Below are 13443 nucleotides of genomic sequence, written 5' to 3'. Positions count from 1 at the left end.
TGGTTCTAAACACCCAGTGGAAACACTGGACCAACTTGATTACAAGCAAGTATGACTCGTGCAAGTAATAACAACATTACCCCAGGTGGTAACCAATCCACCCATCAACAGATGGCAACCAGGAATTCGGAGTCTGGGGAACCTGGACGTACACGATTACATCAGAGAAAGTCGGAGCTCTCTGGCAAACTTCCACTTAAAACACCTACATACATTGGAACCTTTAACATAAATACATTAATCCAACCAGGAAAACTTCTAAACCTTACAACAGAACTTGAAAAGCAAAAGATAGTAATACTAGCTTTACAGGAGACACGTTTTACAGATGAAGAAACATCAGATTATGGCAACTATCGCATCTTTAAGAGCAAGACGGATAAACAAATCGGAAGAGGAGCCCCCCATCTCGGGATGGCGTTTATCATACACAAGAGCGTGCTCAGCTCCATCAAGGAAGTTACTCCCGTAAATAATAGGATAATGATGATGCGCTTACAATGTGCCAACAAAACATACACAATGGTTAATGTTCATGCTCCCACAAACGGAGACAACAAGAAAAACCCCATAGAAACAGAAAAGTTCTGTTCTACTCGGCGATTTTAATGCCCAAATTGGTAGAGAGAAAATCCACCAAAAAACCGTAGGCAAATATCCTGCACATAAATTTACCAATAAAAATGGTACAAGGCTCGTCGAACTATGTAAGCAGAATAACCTGAAGATAATGTCAACATCTCTAAGAAAATGTCCAAGAAAACAAAAGACATGGAGATCTCCTATACAACAAATTGGCGAGTTTCAAATAGATCATGTGGCGATTTCATACCCAGTACAAAAAGAAATTTACGACGTCCAAGTACGCAGAGGAGCAAACATTGATTCAGACCATTACCTAACTAGAATTAAAATCAAGTTTACAGCACGAAGAAGTCATCAGAAGAAAACAGAAATACAGAAATATGACACCAAGAAGATTAAAGAATCTAAAGTAAAAGAAGAATGGGAGAAGGAAAAGGCAAACACATGGGAAGAATTTCATTCTAAAATCACGCAAATAGCTAAGGAAACTATTCCCTTGAAAAAGATATTCAAACACCCTTGGTGGGATTCAGACTGTGAAAATGCATTGGAAAGGAGAAAAAAGGCATTTCAAGAATATAACAGTAAAAAATCACAAGAAAGTCTACATTTATTTAACGAGGTTAGAAAACAGGTTTCAAAATCTATTAGGCAAGCAAAAAGGAAGTACACAAAGGCACAACTGGATGCCATAGAAGAAAATTTCCAAAACTATAATACAAGAGACTTCTACAGAACTTTCGCAGATAAAATACGAGGATATATCCCTCAAAATTTATGTTTCAGAAAACCAGATGGTAAATTAGCCCTAACAAACCAGGAAAACTGTCAAGTATTCGCTCAATATTTTTCTAACCTACTAAATTGCCCTGAACCTAGTTTAAGGTTTCTCAAAGAAATCAGTGCCAACGCTCAACCGGATTCATTACCACCAACACAGGAAGAAATCAAATGTCACATTAAAAACTTAAAAAATAATAGAACATCTGGCGAAGATGGCATTGTTGCAGAGCTATTAAAAAACCTAGGACCAAAGACGTTGCAAGAGCTCACAAAAATAATAACAAAATTATGGGAAACAGAAAAATTACCAGAGGATTGGAAATGTGCCCTTATTCACCCGTTACATAAAAAAGGAGACAGAACAAATGTCAATAACTACAGGGGAATCTCACTTTTACAAGTCACCTACAAAATTCTCTCAACATGCCTGCTGAAAAGAACACAAGAGCAGCTGGAACGCCAAATTGGTGATTATCAAGCAGGCTTCCGCCCCGGTCGCTCATGCATAGAACAAATATTTAATTTAAAGGCAATATTAATACACAAAGCAATTAGAAATGCCCCCATAATTTGTACATTTGTAGATTTTAAGAAAGCCTATGACTCAATTGACCGGCAATCTTTGTTTAACATTTTAGAGGAACTTGGACTTGACTCCAAAACACTACGGCTTATCAAAGAATCACTGACAGACACTGTATCTAAAGTTAAATTCAGGGGAGAAATCTCTGAACCTTTTCTCATAAAAACTGGAGTACGTCAAGGTGACGGGCTATCTCCACTTCTGTTTAATATAGTCCTGGATAAAGTCATTAAGGAATGGGAAAAAGAATTAAAAAATCAATCCTACTGGAAACCAATCCATCTTGGTAGAACCAAAGACAACGTGGAGGTATCTTGTTTAGCATTCGCGGACGACTTGGCCATACTTGCAGATGATGAAGAAATCGCCACCAAACAAATAGAGATCCTTAAGGAATGCGCGGATAAAGTAGGTTTACAAATTTCGTTTCAAAAGACAGAATTTTTCTGTACGAAATTCCATATACACAGTTTGAACACAAAATATGGAAAAATAAATAGAGTAAAACATTTTAAATACCTAGGTGAAATTTTGGAGCCAACCGGAGGAGAGAAAGTTGCACAGAAGATCAGACAATAGAAAATGAAGAGAGCATATGGTATGACACATGAAATATACAATAAAAAATGCATCTCCTCGAACACAAAAATCAGACACTACTGCGCAGTAATTAAGCCAGCAGCACTATATGCTAGTGAAACGCTCACACTCCACACAAAATGTGACTTAGAAAAAATACTAAAAGAAGAACGCAAAATTATGAGAAAGATTTTAGGTCCAAAATTAACAGAAGAAGGATACCGGATACAATCAAGAAGAACCACAGAAACTATATAAAACGTGGCAGCAGACATAAGAAGGCGAAGATTAAAATTTTATGGACATGTCACTAGACTTCCCCCACACAACTCACCAACAGAATTCTCACTTACATAGAAAAAGTCAAATCAACAACACCATGGATTAGCCAAGTAAAATTAGATTTACAAAAAGCAAATATTGAACTTAAAGATGTCAAAGATAGAAAAACTTTTAGAAATAAGGTGGAAAAGTGGATTGTATTGTCGGAGAAGGAAGCACTAAAGAGAACAGGAACAAAATGGGCAGAAGAAAGAAAAAGAAAACATGGAGAACGAATGAAAGAAGTATGGAAGAAACGACGTCAGAAAGCTTTGCGTGATCCTTCTGGGTCCATTCGCGATAAGTAAGTAAGTATATATATATCTAAAAAGAAAGATGATGTGACTTACCAAATGAAAGTGCTGGCAGGTCGACAGACACACAAACATACACACAAAATTCAAGCTTTCGCAACAAACTGTTGCCTCATCAGGAAAGAGGGAAGGAGAGGGAAAGACGAAAGGATGTGGGTTTTAAGGGAGAGGGTAAGGAGTCATTCCAGTCCCGGGAGCAGAAAGACTTACCTTAGGGGGAAAAAAGGACGGGTACACACTCGGACACACACACATATCCATCCGCATATACACAGACACAAGCAGACATTTGTAAAGGCAAAGAGTTTGGGCAGAGATGTCAGTCGAGGCGACTGTGTGCGAGTGTGTACCCGTCCTTTTTTCCCCCTAAGGTAAGTCTTTCCGCTCCCGGGACTGGAATGACTCCTTACCCTCTCCCTTAAAACCCACATCCTTTCGTCTTTCCGTCTCCTTCCCTCTTTCCTGATGAGGCAATAGTTTGTTGCGAAAGCTTGAATTTTGTGTGTATGTTTGTGTTCGTTTGTGTGTCTGTCGACCTGCCAGCACTTTCATTTGGTAAGTCACATCATCTTTGTTTTTAGATATATTTTTCGTTCGTGGAATGTTTCCTTCTATTATAACCATATATATATATAATAGAGGGAAACATTCCACGTGGGAAAAATATATCTAAAAAGAAAGATGATGAGACTTACCAAACAAAAGCGCTGGCAGGTCGATAGACACACAAACATACACACAAAATTCTAGCTTTCGCAACCAACGGTTGCCTCGTCGCCCCGACTGACATCTCTGCCCAAACTCTTTGCCTTTACAAATGTCTGCTTGTGTCTGTGTATATGCGGATGGATATGTGTGTGTGTGTGTGTGTGTGCGCGAGAGTATACCCGTCCTTTTTTCCCCCTAAGGTAAGTCTTTCCGCTCCCGGGATTGGAATGACTCCTTACCCTTTCCCTTAAAACCCAAATCCTTTTGTCTTTCCCTCTCCTTCCCTCTTTCCTGACGAGGCAACCGTTGGTTGCGAAAGCTAGAATTTAGTGTGTATGTTTGTGTTTGTTTGTGTGTCTATTGACCTGCCAGCGCTTTTGTTTGGTAAGTCTCATCATCTTTCTTTATATATATATATATATATATATATATATATATATATATATATATATATATATATACACACCTAAAAACAAAGATGATGTGACTTACCAAATGAAAGTGCTGGCAGGTCGACAGACACACAAACGAACACAAACACACACACAAAATTCAAGCTTTCGCAACAAACTGTTGCCTCATCAGGAAAGAGGGAAGGACGAAAGGATGTGGGTTTTAAGGGAGAGGGTAAGGAGTCATTCCAGTCCCGGGAGCGGAAAGACTTACCTTAGGGGGAAAAAAGGACGGGTATACACTCGCACACACACACATATCCATCCACACATATACAGACACCCATATATATATATATATATATATATATATATATATACAGGGTTGTTACAAATGATTGAAGCGATTTCAGAGCTCTACAATAACTTTGTTATTTGAGATATTTTCACAATGCTTTGCACACACATACGAAAACTCAAAATGTTTTTTTAGGCATTCACAAATGTTCGATATGTGCCCCTTTAGTGACTCGGCAGACATCAAGCCGATAATCAAGTTCCTCCCACACTCGGCGCAGCATGTCCCCATCAATGAGTTCGAAAGCATCGTTGATGCGAGGTCGCAGTTCTGGCACGTTTCTTGGTAGAGGAGGTTTAAACACTGAATCTTTCACATAACCCCACAGAAAGAAATTGCCTGGGGTTAAGTCGGGAGAGCGTGGAAGCCATGACACGAATTGCTGATCATGATCTCCACCACGACTGATCCATCGGTTTCCCGATCTCCTGTTTAAGAAATGCCGAACATCATGATGGAAGTGCGGTGGAGCACCATCCTGTTGAAAGATGAAGTTGGCGCTGTCGGTCTCCAGTTGTGGCATGAGCCAATTTATTCGTCGACTTCCGCGGGCTACGCGTGAAACTTGCGCGCACGCGTTCAACCGTTTCTTCGCTCACTGCAAGCCGACCCGTTGATTTCCCCTTACAGAGGCATCCAGAAGCTTTAAACTGCGCATACCATCGCCGAATGGAGTTAACAGTTGGTGGATCTTTGTTGAACTTTGTCCTGAAGTGTCATTGCACTGTTATGACTGACTGATGTGAGTGCATTTCAAGCACGAGATACGCTTTCTCGGCTGCTGTCGCTATTTTGTCTCACTGCGCTCCCGAGTGCTCTGGCGGCAGAAACATGAAGTGCGGCTTCAGCCGAACAAAACTTTATGAGTTTTTCTACGTATCTGTAGTGTGTCGTGACCATATATCAATGAATGGAGCTACAGTGAATTTATGAAATCGCTTCAATCATTTGTAATAGCCCTGTATATATATACACACTCCTGGAAATTGAAATAAGAACACCGTGAATTCATTGTCCCAGGAAGGGGAAACTTTATTGACTCATTCCTGGGGTCAGATACATCACATGATCACACTGACAGAACCACAGGCACATAGACACAGGCAACAGAGCATGCACAATGTCGGCACTAGTACAGTGTATATCCACCTTTCGCAGCAATGCAGGCTGCTATTCTCCCATGGAGACGATCGTAGAGATGCTGGATGTAGTCCTGTGGAACGGCTTGCCATGCCATTTCCACCTGGCGCCTCAGTTGGACCAGCGTTCATGCTGGACGTGCAGACCGTGTGAGACGACGCTTCATCCAGTCCCAAACATGCTCAATGGGGGACAGATCCGGAGATCTTGCTGGCCAGGGTAGTTGACTTACACCTTCTAGAGCACGTTGGGTGGCACGGGATACATGCGGACGTGCATTGTCCTGTTGGAACAGCAAGTTCCATTGCCGGTCTAGGAATGGTAGAACAATGGGTTCGATGACGGTTTGGATGTACCGTGCACTATTCAGTGTCCCCTCGACGATCACCAGTGGTGTACGGCCAGTGTAGGAGATCGCTCCCCACACTATGATGCCGGGTGTTGGCCCTGTGTGCCTCGGTCGTATGCAGTCCTGATTGTGGCGCTCACCTGCACGGCGCCAAACACGCATACGACCATCATTGGCACCAAGGCAGAAGCGACTCTCATCGCTGAAGACGACACGTCTCCATTCGTCCCTCCATTCACGCCTGTCGTGACACCACTGGAGGCGGGCTGCACGATGTTGGGGCGTGAGCGGAAGACGGCTTAACGGTGTGCGGGACCGTAGCCCAGCTTCATGGAGACGGTTGCGAATGGTCCTCGCCGATACCCCAGGAGCAACAGTGTCCCTAATTTGCTGGGAAGTGGCGGTGCGGTCCCCTACGGCACTGCGTAGGATCCTACGGTCTTGGCGTGCATCCGTGCGTCTCTGCGGTCCGGACCCAGGTCGACGGGCACGTGCACCTTCCGCCGACCACTGGCGACAACATCGATGTACTGTGGAGACCTCACGCCCCACGTGTTGAGCAATTCGGCGGTACGTCCACCCGGCCTCCCGCATGCCCACTATACGCCCTCGCTCGAAGTCCGTCAACTGCACATACGGTTCACGTCCACGCTGTCGCGGCATGCTACCAGTGTTAAAGACTGCGATGGAGCTCCGTATGCCATGGCAAACTGGCTGACACTGACGGCGGCGGTGCACAAATGCTGCGCAGCTAGCGCCATTCGACGGCCAACACCGCGGTTCCTGGTGTGTCCGCTGTGCCGTGCGTGTGATCATTGCTTGTACAGCCCTCTCGCAGTGTCCGGAGCAAGTATGGTGGGTCTGACACACCGGTGTCAATGTGTTCTTTTTTCCATTTCCAGGAGTGTATATATATTCCTAAAAACAAAGTGATGTGACTTACCAAATGAAAGTGCTGGCAGGTCGACAGACACACAAACGAACACAAACATACACACAAAATTCAAGCTTTCGCAACAAACTATTGCCTCATCAGGAAAGAGGGAAGGAGACGGAAAGACGAAAGGATGTGGGTTTTAAGGGAGAGGGTAAGGAGTCATCCCAGTCCCGGGAGCGGAAAGACTTACCTTAGGGGGAAAAAAGGACGGGTATACACTCGCACACACACACACAGATCCATCCACACATATACCGACTCAAGCAGACATATTTAATGACAAAGAGTTTGGGCAGAGATGTCAGTCGAGGCAGAAGTGCAGAGGCAAAGATGTTGTTGAATGACAGGTGGGGTATGAGTGGCGGCAACTTGAAATTAGCGGAGATTGAGGCGTGGTGGATAACGGGAAGAGAGGATATATTGAAGAGCAAGTTCCCATCTCCGGAGTTCGGATAGGATGGTGTTACTAGGAAGTATCCAGATAACCCGGACGGTGTAACACTGCGCCAAGATGTGCTGGTCGTGCACCAAGGCATGTTTAGCCACAGAGTGATATCCTCATTACCAACAAACACTGTCTGCCTGTGTCCATTCATGCGAATGGACAGTTTGTTGCTGGTCATTCCCACATAGAATGCATCACAGTGTAGGCAGGTCAGCTGGTAGATCACGTGGGTGCTTTCACACGTGGCTCTGCCTTTGATTGTGTACACCTTCCGGGTTACAGGACTGGAGTAGGTGGTGGTGGGAGGGTGCATGGGACAGCTTTTACACCGGGGACGGTTACAAGGGTAGGAGCCAGAGGGTAGGGAAGGTGATTTGGGGATATCATAGGGATGAACTAAGAGATTATGAAGGTTAGGTGGACGTCGGAAAGACACTCTTGGTGGAGTGGGGAGGATTTCATGAAGGATGGATCTCATTTCAGGGCAGGATTTGAGGAAGTCGTATCCCTGCTGGAGAGCCACATTCAGAATCTGATCCAGTCCCGGAAAGTATCCTGTCACAAGTGGGGCACTTTTGTGGTTCTGTGGGAGGTTCTGGGTTTGAGAGGATGAGGAAGTGGCTCTGGTTATTTGCTTCTGTACCAGGTCGGGAGGGTAGTTGCGGGATGCGAAAGCTGTTGTCAGGTTGTTGGTGTAATGCTTCAGGGATTCCGGACTGGAGCAGATTCGTTTGCCACGAAGACCTAGGCTGTAGGGAAGGGACCGTTTGATGTGGAATGGGTGGCAGCTGTCGTAATGGAGGTACTGTTGCTTGTTGGTGGGTTTGATGTGGACGGACGTGTGAAGCTGGCCATTGGACAGGTGAAGGTCAACATCAAGGAAAGTGGCATGGGATTTGGAGCAGGACCAGGTGAATCTGATGGAACCAAAGGAGTTGAGGTTGGAGAGGAAATTCTGGAGTTCTTCTTCACTGTGAGTCCAGATCATGAAGATGTCATCAATAAATCTGTACCAAACTTTGGGTTGGCAGGCCTGGGTAACCAAGAAGGCTTCCTCTAAGCGACCCATGAATAGGTTGGCGTACGAGGGGGCCATCCTGGTACCCATGGCAGTTCCCTTTAATTGTTGGTATGTCTGGTTTTCAAAAGTGAAGAAGTTGTGGGTCAGGATGAAGCTGGCTAAGGTAATGAGGAAAGAGGTTTTAGGTAGGGTGGCAGGTGATCGGCGTGAAAGGAAGTGCTCCATCGCAGCGAGGCCCATGACGTGCGGGATATTTGTGTATAAGGAAGTGGCATCAATGGTTACAAGGATGGTTTCTGGGGGTAACGGATTGGGTAAGGATTCCAGGCGTTCGAGAAAGTGGTTGGTGTCTTTGATGAAGGATGGGAGACTGCATGTAATGAGTTGAAGGTGTTGATCTACGTAGGCAGAGATACGTTCTGTGGGGGCTTGGTAACCAGCTACAATGGGGCGGCCGGGATGATTGGGTTTGTGAATTTTAGGAAGAAGGTAGAAGGTAGGCGTGCGGGGTGTCGGTGGGGTCAGGAGGTTGATGGAGTCAGGTGAAAGGTTTTGTAGGGGGCCTAAGGTTCTGAGGATTCCTTGAAGCTCTGCCTGGACATCAGGAATGGGATTACCTTGGCAAACTTTGTATGTGGTGTTGTGTGAAAGCTGACGCAGTCCCTCAGCCACATACTCCCGACGATCAAGTACCACGGTCGTGGAACCCTTGTCCGCCGGAAGAATGACGATGGACCGGTCAGCCTTCAGATCACGGATAGCCTGGGCTTCAGCAGTGGTGATGTTGGGAGTAGGATTAAGGTTTTTTAAGAAGGATTGAGAGGCAAGGCTGGAAGTCAGAAATTCCTGGAAGGTTTGGAGAGGGTGATTTTGAGGAAGAGGAGGTGGGTCCCACTGTGGCGGAGGACGGAACTGTTCCAGGCAGGGTTCAATTTGGCTAGTGTCTTGGGGAGTTGGACAATTAGGGGTAGGATTAGGATTATTTTTCTTCGTGGCAAAGTGATACTTCCAGCAGAGAGTACGAGTGTAGGACAGTAAATCTTTGACGAGGGCTGTTTGGTTGAATCTGGGAGTGGGGCTGAAGGTGAGGCCTTTGGATAGGACTGAGGTTTCGGATTGGGAGAGAGGTTTGGAGGAAAGGTTAACTACTGAATTAGGGTGTTGTGGTACCAGATTGTGTTGATCGGAATTTTGAGGTTTTGGAGGGAGTGGAGCTGGAAGTGGGAGATTGAGTAGATGGAAGAGACTGGGTTTGTGTGCAATGAGAGGTGTGAGGTTTCCTGGAAAGGTTGTGAAGGGTGAGTGAGTTGCCTTTCCGGAGGTGGGAAACCAGGAGATTGGATAGTTTTTTGAGGTGAAGGGTGGCATGCTGTTCTAAATTGCGGTTGGCCTGTAGGAGGATGCCCTGAATAGCCGGTGTGGATGTGGGAGAGGAAAGATTGAGGACTTTTATTAAGGATGGGAGTTGACGGGTGTGTTCATTGGCTGAGTTGATGTGTAGGTGAAGGATTAGGTGGGTGAGGGCAATGGATTGTTCAGTTTGGAACTGGTATAGGGACTGATGGAAAGAAGGGTTGCAGCCAGAGATGGGAACTTTAAGTGTGAGGCCTTTGGGGGTTATGCCAAATGTCAGACAAGCCTGAGAAAATAAAATATGTGAGCGTAATCTGGCTAGGGTGAAGGCATGTTTGCGGAGGGAATGTAAATGAAACTTAATGGGGTCGTTGTGGGGGTGTTGTGAGGGTGACATGGTATTAGATGGTGGGAAGTTTAACATGAGGTTGAAATGAAAACGAAAGATAGAAATATATAGGGAGAGATAAAGGTGAACTAGAAAGCAACTGGAGATCTGGTATGAAAAAAGGCGAAAAAGTGTTGGTTAAGTTGGTCCTGTGGTGAACTTGGGTTGGTAGACAGCGATGTGCATAAAGGTTAGGTGGTTGTGTTGTCGCTAAATCACGTTAAAGGACGGAGAAATTCGGGAAAATTTCGAAAAAACGTATTAAAAGGGGTGGTGTTGTGGTGAAAGATTACGAAAATGGGGCTAACAATTGTAGAAATAGTGACGTTAAAACCTGTGGGGAGCGGCTAAAATGATCAGTGATGTGCGAAAAACGGAAGTGGAAATAAAGTTAAAGTTATTAGAACTAGCCGAAATGGTTGTTTAATACGTGAAAGCAGCTGTTATTGAACTTGAAACGGTGGATTTTATAGCAGCGGTAATGTTGAAAGCGGAAAATAAAATTTATTTGGTTATGGTTTGGAAGTGGGTTACGTATTGTTGAGCATATATAGGCGGGATAAAATTGTATAGTAGATTACGGTAAAAGGGGAAGGTGAATACAAAGTGAAACTACTGGTAAAAACAGAAATAGAAAATAAAGAGAAATAAGACGACAGGAAAGATTTCGAAATGCAAAGGCGACAATAACAAACGTAATTGTTGGGTTCAAATTAATGATATGGTTATAATAGAAGGAAAAATTCCACGAAGGAAAAATATACCTAAAAACAAAGTGATGTGACTTACCAAATGAAAGTGCTGGCAGGTCGACAGACACACAAACGAACACAAACATACACACAAAATTCAAGCTTTCGCAACAAACTGTTGCCTCATCAGGAAAGAGGGAAGGAGAGGGAAAGACGAAAGGATGTGGGTTTTAAGGGAGAGGGTAAGGAGTCGTTCCAGTCCCGGGAGCGGAAAGACTTACCTTAGGGGGAAAAAAGGACGGGTATACACTCGCACACACACACACATATCCATCCACACATATACAGACACAAGCAGACATATTTAAAGACAAAGAGTTTGGGCAGAGATGTCAGTCAAGGCAGAAGTGCAGAGGCAAAGATGTTGCTGAATGACAGGTGAGGTATGAGTGGTGGCAACTTGAAATTAGTGGGGATTGAGGCCTGGTGGATAACGGGAAGAGAGGATATATTGAAGAGCAAGTTCCCATCTCCGGAGTTCGGATAGGTTGGTGTTACTAGGAAGTATCCAGATAACCCGGACGGTGTAACACTGCGCCAAGATGTGCTGGTCGTGCACCAAGGCATGTTTAGCCACAGGGTGATCCTCATTACCAACAAACACTGTCTGCCTGTGTCCATTCATGCGAATGGACAGTTTGTTGCTGGTCATCCCCACATAGAATGCATCACAGTGTAGGCAGGTCAGTTGGTAGATCACGTGGGTGCTTTCACACGTGGCTCTGCCTTTGATTGTGTACACCTTCCGGGTTACAGGACTGGAGTAGGTGGTGGTGGGAGGGTGCATGGTACAGGTTTTACACCGGGGGCGGTTACAAGGGTAGGAGCCAGAGGGTAGGGAAGGTGGTTTGGGGATTTCATAGGGATGAACTAAGTGGTTACGAAGGTTAGGTGGAGTGGGGAGGATTTCATGAAGGATGGATCTCATTTCAGGGCAGGATTTGAGGAAGTCGTATCCCTGCTGGAGAGCCACATTCAGAATCTGATCCAGTCCTGGAAAGTATTCTGTCACAAGTGGGGCACTTTTGTGGTTCTTCTGTGGGAGGTTCTGGGTTTGAGAGGATGAGGAAGTGGCTCTGGTTATTTGCTTCTGTACCAGGTCGGGAGGGTAGTTGCGGGATGCGAAAGCTGTTGTCAGGTTGTTGGTGTAATGCTTCAGGGATTCCGGACTGGAGCAGATTCGTTTGCCACGAAGACCTAGGCTGTAGGGAAGGGACCGTTTGATGTGGAATGGGTGGCAGCTGTCGTAATGGAGGTACTGTTGCTTGTTGGTGGGTTTGATGTGGACGGACGTGTGAAGCTGGCCATTGGACAGGTGAAGGTCAACATCAAGGAAAGTGGCATGGGATTTGGAGCAGGACCAGGTGAATCTGATGGAACCAAAGGAGTTGAGGTTGGAGAGGAAATTCTGGAGTTCTTCTTCACTGTGAGTCCAGATCATAATTTCTGACTTCCAGCCTTGCCTCTCAATCCTTCTTAAAAAACCTTAATCCTACTCCCAACATCACCACTGCTGAAGCCCAGGCTATCCGTGATCTGAAGGCTGACCGGTCCATCGTCATTCTTCCGGCGGACAAGGGTTCCACGACCGTGGTACTTGATCGTCGGGAGTATGTGGCTGAGGGACTGCGTCAGCTTTCACACAACACCACATACAAAGTTTGCCAAGGTAATCCCATTCCTGATGTCCAGGCAGAGCTTCAAGGAATCCTCAGAACCTTAGGCCCCCTACAAAACCTTTCACCTGACTCCATCAACCTCCTGACCCCACCGACACCCCGCACGCCTACCTTCTACCTTCTTCCTAAAATTCACAAACCCAATCATCCCGGCCGCCCCATTGTAGCTGGTTACCAAGCCCCCACAGAACGTATCTCTGCCTACGTAGATCAACACCTTCAACTCATTACATGCAGTCTCCCATCCTTCATCAAAGACACCAACCACTTTCTCGAACGCCTGGAATCCTTACCCAATCCGTTACCCCCAGAAACCATCCTTGTAACCATTGATGCCACTTCCTTATACACAAATATCCCGCACGTCATGGGCCTCGCTGCGATGGAGCACTTCCTTTCACGCCGATCACCTGCCACCCTACCTAAAACCTCTTTCCTGACCCACAACTTCTTCACTTTTGAAAACCAGACATACCAACAATTAAAGGGAACAGCCATGGGTACCAGGATGGCCCCCTCGTACGCCAACCTATTCATGGGTCGCTTAGAGGAAGCCTTCTTGGTTACCCAGGCCTGCCAACCCAAAGTTTGGTACAGATTTATTGATGACATCTTCATGATCTGGACTCACAGTGAAGAAGAACTCCAGAATTTCCTCTCCAACCTCAACTCCTTTGGTTCCATCAGATTCACCTGGTCCTGCTCCAAATCCCATGCCACTTTCCTTGATGTTGACCTTCACCTGTCCAATGGCCA

The sequence above is a fragment of the Schistocerca cancellata genome, chromosome 10 (assembly GCF_023864275.1).
Source record: "Schistocerca cancellata isolate TAMUIC-IGC-003103 chromosome 10, iqSchCanc2.1, whole genome shotgun sequence".
NCBI lineage: Eukaryota > Metazoa > Arthropoda > Insecta > Orthoptera > Acrididae > Schistocerca > Schistocerca cancellata.
Note: the sequence above shows the minus strand (reverse complement) of the source record.